Raw genomic sequence first — 9,858 nt, 5'->3', positions numbered from 1 at the left:
AGAACTAAGAGAAGAACTAAGAGAAGAACTAAGAGAAGAACTAAGAGAAGAACTAAGAGAAGAAATAGGAGAAGAACTATGAGTAGAACTAAGGGAAGAACTAAGAGAAGAACTAAGAGAAGAACTAAGAGAAGAACTAAGAGAAGAACTAAGAGAAAAACTAGGAGAAGAACTAAGAGAAGAACTAAGAAGAACTAAAATGAATTTAAAATATTACAAGAAATACTTTATATACATACTTTTTTATATATGCACCATAACAGAATTAATAAGTAACTTGAATGTTCGTTTCAAAGTCCGTAGACTTTTTACGTCTCTGTTTTCTGTTTCATATTTTATGGCAGACTTAAATGCAACGCAAACAATTATATAAATAGAAAAATGTTTGTCAATTATTAAATATATCAAACATTATATAGAGATATATAATAAGTTATATAGTTCACAGCTAATACATATACGTTACTAATGCGTTTTATTGCCGCTTTAACTGCTAATGTGATGTTAATGAGTCGCGTTATTCGCGTTACGCATTTAATGAGACACCGCAGGACCTATCCCGGAACAGGTGAGTCAATAGGGTGAGTCAGGCGCCTGTGTTAGCAGTCATGGGGTGAGTAATCGTGACTCACCCATGATTCACCCATGAATCACCCATGACTCACCCGTAACTCACCCATGAATCACCAATGATTCACCCATGACTCACCCATGACTCACCCATGACTCACCCATGACTCACCCATAAGCACAAACTTATTAGGCTCTAATTAGGGAGACCTAATTAGACTTTAATTCAACCTAGTTAATAATAACGAACTAACTTAAGTTATTGAAGACATTTATTACTTGAAAATTAGTTTAGAATTTTCCATCGCATTTTGTTTTTTCAGCGAAATTTTCAAACGAATTTTTTAAAATCTTTATATGAATTTATCGTACGTTAAATTTCTGCAACATATGGGGTTAATCACACCCCCAAATGCCCCCCACCCCCTCGACTAGGGGGGGAGCCATTACAGAGGGGGGTGAGAGGGGGGGCAGGAAAGGGGGGTAAAGGTATGCTGGTTTGGTGCCGGCGCGATGCCGACGCGTTACGTGCAAATTAAGAAAATTCCTCGCACACTTGGCAGCCTCCGCCATGCCGGCCATGACACCGTGTACAGTACACGGTACATTATACAGTACATTATACAGTACACGGTCCTGTAATTTTCACGTATGAATGTATTAAGTCCCTCGTGTACGAATTCCCTCGCACGGGAATAACCCGCACGATGGCAACAGCAGCTGCAAGAAATGACCGCGCGACGGCAACACCGACCCTCAGTCTATATATATGAGAGCGCCGGAGCGGCGACGTGCACCCCCCACCGCAGCTCGAGCGACACTGAGGGCAACCGCAAGCGCTCGGGGGGGCTAGGGAGGGGGGGGGGCAGCGAGAATGGGGGGAGAGGTGAACATATATAAATAGGGGGTAAAATTTAGGTGAACAAATTCCGGAAAACTTTCCGATATTTTTTNTCACCCATGACTCACCCATGACTCACCCATGACTCACCCATGACTCACCCATGACTCACCCATGAATCACCCATGACTCACCCATGAATCACCAATGATTCACCCATGACTCACCCATGACTCACCCATGACTCACCCATGACTCACCCATAAGCACAAACTTATTAGGCTCTAATTAGGGAGACCTAATTAGACTTTAATTCAACCTAGTTAATAATAACAAATTAACTTATGTTATTTAAGACATTTATTGCTTGAAAATTAGTTTAGAATTTTACATCGCATTTTATTTCTCCAGCGAAATTTTCAAAAGATTTTTTAAAATTTTTATTTGAATTTATCGTACGTTAAATTTCTGCAACATATGGGGTTAATCACACCCCCAAATGCCCCCCACCCCCTCGACTAGGGGGGGAGCCATTACAGAGGGGGGTGAGAGGGGGGGCAGGAAAGGGGGGTAAAGGTATGCTGGTTTGGTGCCGGCGCGATGCCGACGCGTTACGTGCAAATTAAGAAAATTCCTCGCACACTTGGCAGCCTCCGCCACGCCGGCCATGACACGGCACCGTGTACAGTACACGGTACAGTACAGTATACGGGTCATTATACAGTACACAGTCCTGTAACTTTCATGTATGAATGTTTATTGTGTGAATGTATAAGTCCCTTGTGTACGAATTCCCTAACACGATGGCAACACCGCGTAGACAATATAGAGGCAACAGCAGCTGCAAGAAATGACCGCGCGACGGCAACACCGACCCTCAGTCTATATATATGAGAGCGCCGGAGCGGCGACGTGCACCCCCCACCGCAGCTCGAGCGACACTGAGGGCAACCGCAAGCGCTCGGGGGGGCTAGGGAGGGGGGGGGGCAGCGAGAATGGGGGGAGAGGTGAACATATATAAATAGGGGGTAAAATTTAGGTGAACAAATTCCGGAAAACTTTCCGATATTTTTTAATAGATTAAACAATAAATAAATTAATTACTTTGAGTTAAAACATGTTCACTTTTCCTAGTCGAATATATTTACATTTTATTGGTATAAATATGGTAAATAATATTGCTATTGTATAATATATACCAATAATTGTACGTGAAAAATATATAATTTTTACTGGTCACAAAAAATTAGTAGAGCGATTAATGATTATAAAACATTTTTGCTGTATACACCTACTTATTTTGTGGGTCAAACCAAAAATTTAAAGGGCGAGTAAAAGGGCAGTCTTTAATAATATAATATAGGTCAATAATACTAATATAATATAATATAGGTCAATAATACTAATATAATATAATATAGGTCAATAATACTAATATAATACTAATAGAACAATAATCCATTTTTCTGAGTGTACTTAAATTCTGCGAGCAAACCCCGTAGATTTATAAGGTATTTCTTACGTATTTTCCTCTGGGCAAAGAATATACAATATAGTGATAATATTTATTATTTTTTAACATTATTATACCGTCTGACATTTATTTAATATTCATCTGATATAATATGATGTGATATAATATAATATGATATGATGTAATATAGTATAATATAATATAATATAATATAATATAATATAATATAATTTAATATAATATAATTAAAAAATAATTACAATCCCTAACATTCCTTCACGCCCTTAAAAAAGATCATAACGAAATTTATTAACAAATTAAGTTTTTCTATATACCCATTTATGGCCAGGCCATAATTAATGTATTCATCCTTATTTATGGGCCATAAATGGCAGACACGACGCCATAATCCTTATTTACAGACCTTAAATGCAGACAATGAACATTTACCATAACATATGTTATGGTAAATGTTCAATTTAAATTTAAATAATAAATATATTTAATAAAATAATAAATAATAAATATAAATTTAAAACGTTTTTTAAACCATCAATATCACAAGTTCGTGATTTAAGTAGTTTATTAATGTGTTTATAATTAAAATTAATGTCGACGTGCTGTAAAATTTTTAATGTCTAATCAGCTGCCTAAGTAGCGCCAGGCAACAGGTATCCTCCCGTTAACCTCCTGCCTAAGTAGCGCCAGGCAACAGGTATCCTCCCGTTAACCTCCTGCCTAAGTAGCGCCAGGCAACAGGTATCCTCCCGTTAACCTCCTGCCTAAGTAGCGCCAGGCAACAGGTATCCTCCCGTTAACCTCCTGCCTAAGTAGCGCCAGGCAACAGGTATCCTCCCGTNTATAATAATAATTATAATAATATTAATATAATAATATATTAAATTATTATTAATAATATTAATTTAATAATGTTACTAATATAAAATTATTATTCAAAATTGACATTAAACTTAATGATTGTAATGGTAGGTAGAAAATAATCACTCAAATAAATAAAGAGATTTTGTACAAATATCGATGAAATTGCTGCCTTTAAGTGGGTCATCCTGACACAGTTTAGCCGGGCAACAGGGCGTATCTATGATACGTGCAGAGAGTGTGTCACCATATATGGCGACACACTTTATATAGACTATATTGCAGGGCATATCTTGTACAATATATTAATATAGACTATAACATCTACAATATATCAATATAGACTATAGCATAGACAATATATTAATATAGATAATAACATGTACAATATATTCATTTAATCTATAACATAGACAATATATCAATATAGACTATAACATAGACAATATATTAATATAGACTATAACATGTACAATATATTAATATAGACTATAACATAGACTATATATATATCAATATTGACTATATTATAGACTATAAAATATACAATATATCAATATATACTATACCATGACTATATATGAATATACAATATAAACTAAATCATGACTATATATCAATATAAACTATACCATCACTATATATCAATATAGACCATAACATAGACTATATATCAATATAGACCATAGCATAGACTATATATCAATATAGACCATAACATAGACTATATATCAATATAGACTATAGCATGACTATATATCAATATAGACCATAACATAGACTATATATCAATATAGACCACAACATAGACTATATATCAATATAGACCATAACATAGACTATATATCAATATAGACTATAGCATGACTATATATCAATATAGACCATAACATAGACTATATATCAATATAGACCACAACATAGACTATATATCAATATAGACTATAGCATGACTATATATCAATATAGACCATAACATAGACTATATATCAATGTAGACCACAACATAGACTATATATCAATATAGACTATAACATGTATAATACATCAATATATACTATAACATGACTATATATCAATATATACTATAACATGACTATATATCAATATATACTATAACATGACTATATATCAATATATACTATAACATGACTATATATCAATATATACTATAACATGACTATATATCAATATATACTATAACATGACTATATATCAATATATACTATAACATGACTATATATCAATATATACTATAACATGACTATATATCAATATATACTATAACATGACTATATATCAATATATACTATAACATGACTATATATCAATATATACTATAACATGACTATATATCAATATATACTATAACATGACTATATATCAATATATACTATAACATGACTATATATCAATATATACTATAACATGACTATATATCAATATATACTATAACATGACTATATATCAATATATACTATAACATGACTATATATCAATATATACTATAACATGACTATATATCAATATATACTATAACATGACTATATATCAATATAGACTATTACATAGACTATATATCAACATAGATCATAACATAGACTATATATCAACAAAGACCATAACATAGGCTATATATCAATATAGCCCACAACATAGACTATATACCAATATAGACCATAACATAGACTATGTATCAATATATACTATACCATAGACTATATATCAATATAGACCACAACATAGACTATATATCAATATAGACCATAGCATGACTATATATCAATATAGACTATAGCATGACTATATATCAATATAGGCCATAACATAGACTATATATCAATATAGACCATAACATAGACTATATATCAATATAGACCATAACATAGACAATATATTAATATAGACCACAACATAGACTATATATCAATATAGACCACAACATAGACTATATATCAATATAGACTATAGNCCTGACCTGTAGCGGTCTTTATCCTCTTTATCCTGACCTGTAGCGGTCTTTATCCTCTTTATCCTGACCTGTAGCGGTCTTTATCCTCTTTATCCTGACCTGTAGCGGTCTTTATCCTCTTTATCCTGACCTGTAGCAGTCTTTATCCTCTTTATCCTGACCTGTAGCGGTCTTTATCCCCTTTATCCTGACCTGTAGCGGTCTTTATCCTCTTTATCCTGACCTTTAGCGGTCATTATCCTCTATATCCTGACCTGTAGCGGTCTTAATCCTCTTTATCCTGACCTGTAGCGGTCTTTATCCTCTTTATCCTGACCTGTAGCGGTCTTAATCCTCTTTATCCTGACTTGTAGCGGTCTTTATCCTCTTTATCCTGACCTACAGTTATCCTGACCTGTAGCGGTCTTTATCCTCTTGGATTAATTATTGCTTTATCTTGGTTCATATATTTCATGTAATTAGCGTATATTTTGTCTTGTATATATTTCTTATGTATATTAGTCATTTCCTTTCCAGAAACCGTACATCATGGAATACTCGTTTTTTATCCTGCTATGATGGCGCGTCTATGAATAGTTCGGTAAACGTTCCCAAAGGACTAGTCAACAAGAAAGTCCTTTACAGTGCCTGATAGCAATTCATTAATTGGTATCAGACGGCTTGATTAAACCCGCAATTATTGTCTATTAATTAATTAATTAATTTAGTGATAATGACTGGGGGCGAATTGATCAATTGGTGCCTGCTGCCTGGATGGTCAATTAAACCGGAAAATTTGAACTCTCACTAAAAAAATTATTTTATGGCAGAGATAAAATTATTGAAGTTTGAATATTAGGAATCAATTTTTATCCTCTTTGTCCTGACCTGTAACGGTCTTTATTCTCTTTATCTTGACATATAGCAGTCTTTATCCTCTTTATCCTGACCTGTAGCGGTCTTTATCCTCTTGGCGATGGTCTTGGTGCTGCGCCAAGGGATGGAGGCCACGGACATATCCTCGGACGAGGCCTCAGCGCCAACCTTCTGGCTTAGGGTCTCCCCTAACTTAGATAGAAAACCTGAACAGAAAACGAACAGAAAACGGAATTAGATGGATGACTGATTTATTAGGGTTTCCCCTAACTTAGATAGAAAACCTGAACAGAAAACAGACAGAAAACGGAGTTATATGGATGACTGATTTATTAAGGTCTCCCCTAATTTAGATAAAAAACCTGAACAGAAAACGGACAGAAAACGGAATTAGATGGATGACTGATTTATTAGGGTTTCCCCTAACTTAGATAGAAAACCTGAACAGAAAACAGACAGAAAACGGAGTTATATGGATGACTGATTTATTAAGGTCTCCCCTAATTTAGATAAAAAACCTGAACAGAAAACGGACAGAAAACGGAATTAGATGGATGACTGATTTATTAGGGTTTCCCCTAACTTAGATAGAAAACCTGAACAGAAAACAGACAGAAAACGGAGTTATATGGATGACTGATTTATTAAGGTCTCCCCTAATTTAGATAAAAAACCTGAACAGAAAACGGACAGAAAACGGAATTAGATGGATGACTGATTTATTAGGGTTTCCCCTAACTTAGATAGAAAACCTGAACAGAAAACAGACAGAAAACGGAGTTATATGGATGACTGATTTATTAAGGTCTCCCCTAATTTAGATAAAAAACCTGAACAGAAAACGGACAGAAAACGGAATTAGATGGATGACTGATTTATTAGGGTTTCCCCTAACTTAGATAGAAAACCTGAACAGAAAACAGACAGAAAACGGAGTTATATGGATGACTGATTTATTAAGGTCTCCCCTANTGCAGCCAATCACCTGGTTGAAGACGTGGTTGAGCAGGTCCTGGTGCTGCCAATCACCTGGTGCAGCCAATCACCCTGTCTCTTATACACATCTAGATGTGTATAAGAGACAGCACCACCACCATCAGTTGGCAACACCAAAATAGATGCGGTGTTGCCAACGCGCGTTTCCCTCAACTGCAGTTGTTGCGGCCCCGCCCGCCGCGTTTTTTGCCTTTTAATTTTACAAGTAAATAAAGATTTAAATAATTTTGCCTTATTATATTACAAAAGAATAGAGATTTAAATAAACATTTAATTAGAAAATAAATCTTTATTTATTTCCTTGCTAAATTTAGTTAATAATAATGATGATTTTTCTTTTAGTAAAAAAAAACTTCTAAGCATTTCAAAAACAGCAATTTTTGAACGCCATTATCCCGAAATTAAGTGATTAACAATACTAATGTAAACCAATTAAAAGAAAATGTCTTCAAACACGCATTTTGCATCGACAATATAATATATGCATACTAAAAAAAACTACCATTTAAAAATAAATAGAAAATACTCTGCGCCTTTTAAATCGAAATTGTAATTTCCAATTTAAAGTTCAATTTCAATTCTTCCTTCAATCCTTCTTTATTCAACAACTAAGCATAAATTTTCCTATCCTATATCCTATTTACTATATACTATATCCTATAGGATACTATATACGATATCCTATATACTATATACAACATAGGATACTATATAGATAAGCCCCAACAGCCCCTATATATTGCGGCGCCATGAGTATCCTGGATACGCGCTGCCCCAACAGCCCCTATATATTGCGGCGCCATAAGTATCCTGGATACGCGCCCCAACAGCCCCTATATATTNGAAATATGCAGATGGGGAAACATACAGACGGGGCAACAGACAGATGGGGAAACAGACAGATGGGGAAACAGACAGACGGGAAAACAGACAGACGGGGAAACAGACAGATGGGGATACAGACAGACGAGGAAACAGACAGATAAGAAGACAGACAGACGGGGAAACAGACAGACGGGGAAACAGACAGACGGGGAAACAGACAGATGGGGAAACAGACAGATGGGGAAACAGACAGATGGGGAAACAGACAGACGGGAAAACAGACAGATGGGAAAACAGACAGATGGGGAAACATACAGACGGGGCAACAGACAGATGGGGAAACAGACAGACGGGGAAACAGACAGACGGGGAAACAGACAGACGGGGAAACAGACAGATGGGGAAACAGACAGATGGGAAAACAGACAGATAGGGAAACATACAGATGGGGAAACAGACAGATGGGGAAACATACAGATGGGGAAACAGACAGACGGGGAAACAGACAGATAAGGAGACAGACAGACGGGGAAACAGACAGATGGGGAAACAGACAGATGGGGAAACAGACAGATGGGGAGACAGACAGATAAGGAGACAGACAGATAAGGAGACAGATAGATAAGGAGACAGACAGATAAGGAGACAGACAGATGGGAAAACAGACAGATAAGGAGACAGACAGACGGGAAAACAGACAGATGGGGAGACAGACAGACGGGGAAACAGACAGATAAGGAGACAGACAGACGGGAAAACAGACAGATGGGAAAACAGACAGATGGGAAAACAGACAGACGAGGAAACAGACAGACGAGGAAACAGACAGATAAGGAGACAGACAGACGAGGAAACAGACAGACGGGGAAACAGACAGATAAGGAGACAGACAGACGGGAAAACAGACAGATGGGAAAACAGACAGATGGGGAAACATACAGAAGGGGAAACATACAGATGGGAAAACAGACAGATGGGAAAACAGACATATTGGGAAACAGACAGACGGGGAAATATGTAGATGGGGAAACATACAGACGGGGCAACAGACAGATGGGGAAACAGACAGATGGGACAACAGACAGATGGGGAACAGACAGATAAGAAGACAGACAGACGAGGAAACAGACAGATAAGGAGACAGACAGACGGGGCAACAGACAGATGGGGAAACAGACAGATGGGGAAACAGACAGACGAGGAAACAGACAGATAAGAAGACAGACAGACGGGGAAACAGACAAACGAGGAAACAGACAGATGGGGAAACAGACAGACGGGGAAACATACAGACGGTGTAACTAACAGGTCGTGGTGTAACTAACAGGTCGTGGCAGCGGTGTAACTAACAGGTCGTGGCAGCGGTGTAACTAACAGGTCGTGGCAGCGGTGTAACTAACAGGTCGTGGCAGCGGTGTAACTAACAGGTCGTGGCAGCGGTGTAAC

The sequence above is a fragment of the Hyalella azteca genome, unplaced genomic scaffold, assembly GCF_000764305.2.
Source record: "Hyalella azteca isolate HAZT.00-mixed unplaced genomic scaffold, Hazt_2.0.2 contig3869, whole genome shotgun sequence".
Taxonomy (NCBI): domain Eukaryota; kingdom Metazoa; phylum Arthropoda; class Malacostraca; order Amphipoda; family Hyalellidae; genus Hyalella; species Hyalella azteca.
The sequence above is the reverse complement of the archived record's forward strand: the minus strand, read 5'-3'. Positions refer to the sequence as shown.